Raw genomic sequence first — 1632 nt, 5'->3', positions numbered from 1 at the left:
ATTCAACACAATCTGCTGGCTTCTTCTTTAGATTGTTCTTTTTTTTGTGTACAGTGCCCCGAGATAACATATGTTGTGACTTGGAGCTATATAAATAAACTGAATAGAATTGAATTTTTGAGTAGAGACCACTCACCCATTTCAGCTAGTGTCAGTTGACTTTTTGCACCTGGAGTAATGCAAAGGTGGTTATGAATATGTACTTTAATCATGGACCATTACACATGTTTTGCTCAAGCTTATGCCACTACAAGTCAGCAAAAACTGAGGTGGACAAGCTGTTTAATGACTTTTGTCTCAGATTTTGTTTTCCAGAAATCTACACCATGATTTAGGATGAGTTTGAGAACAAACTGTTTCACCACTTAAAAGAACTCTCTGGTGTAAAGGGGTCACACACCACTTCCTATCACCCACAAGGAAATGGACAAAAAATATTTAACAGGACCCTTCTTTCTATGTTAAAGGAGCAATATCATGTAAAATCAACTTCTTTTAGTTTTATATCATGTTATAATGTTATCCTCTCATCAAAAACATGCCCAGAGTCTTACTTTGACTCATTCATATGTTTGAGAAATCCTGTAGTGTCCTGAGGCAGCAGGCAGGAGAGCAAAAACCACCGGTTGGACCTAGAATTGCCTTTTGGGATCAGCTCCTCCTCTGGGCTGTGTCTCCAAACCAAACTTCCTCTACAACTACACCAACAACTAGCAAACACCCGGTGAAAACCGTGTCTGCTGAGCTCCTAAAACTACTTCTCAGTCCAGTCCCTTTCAGATTAAAAATACCTTTGAGGAAATGTATTTTCAGATGCCAAGGAAACTACACCGAGCAGTGACAGCCACGCTCGCAGGATTAAACATCAACAAACAGATCATTATCATGGAAATACTGAAGATAACATGGAACAGCAACTATGTGGTTAGTTTAAAAATATTAACAAAGAGGTTCACTAAAGTAAGTTAATTCAGTTTCTTTCTTTGTTGTCATGAGAGGAACTGGATGGCTTTTCCAATAAAACACAGTAAGTGACCAGAACCACAAAGGTATGGTAGTTTTGCTACAGTGGAGGATTTTAACAAACTTTCTTTGCAATGCTTACTATTCCAACTCCTGACTCACTACAGGAGCGTGCCTCTGAGGGACAGGCTGAACGGTAGCTGTGACCTAGGCATGTACCAAGCTGTACTGTTGTACAATTGTTGTTGTTGTCACAATTTGCACAGAAACATAAAGATAATACCCTTAAGGCCCAATTTAGACATTTTATCCATTATTTAATATCTCCTGCTGTCTAAAGTCTACTTTACAGATACTTAAGTAAAATGTGATGGGGTAGTAGCTGGGAGTCATTAAAGGGATCCCCGATTAGTTGTAACATTAGATTTTATTTGATAAACATATGTTTTAACTGTAAGATAAAGACTGTAAAATACTGTAGGCTGTTTAGTTTTTATCATTTTTAAAAATTTATTTTAACACGGAAGGAGCCATTTTATTTACACACAAAGCATTCTGGATAAATGATGACGTGGATAGGTCATCGCTGCTAGCGAGCTATATCCACCCTGAAGGTTAATCTTGGACAATATCTGATGATCGACTCTTTTAAATGAAACCAGAGAGCGT

The 1632-nt window shown here is 37.9% G+C and overlaps 1 protein-coding gene across 1 annotated transcript in view; it reads right to left on the bottom strand.

The window, feature by feature from the left end:
• Positions 1-1632, bottom strand: part of syne1b (spectrin repeat containing, nuclear envelope 1b) — a gene marked incomplete in the record, with an annotated part of 311340 nt that overhangs the window by 138268 nt on the left and 171440 nt on the right.

Source organism: Austrofundulus limnaeus, unplaced genomic scaffold, assembly GCF_001266775.1.
Source record: "Austrofundulus limnaeus strain Quisiro unplaced genomic scaffold, Austrofundulus_limnaeus-1.0 Scaffold287, whole genome shotgun sequence".
In the NCBI taxonomy this organism is placed as follows: Eukaryota; Metazoa; Chordata; class Actinopteri; order Cyprinodontiformes; family Rivulidae; genus Austrofundulus; species Austrofundulus limnaeus.
Note: the sequence above shows the minus strand (reverse complement) of the source record. Positions and strands in the feature narration are given on the sequence as shown.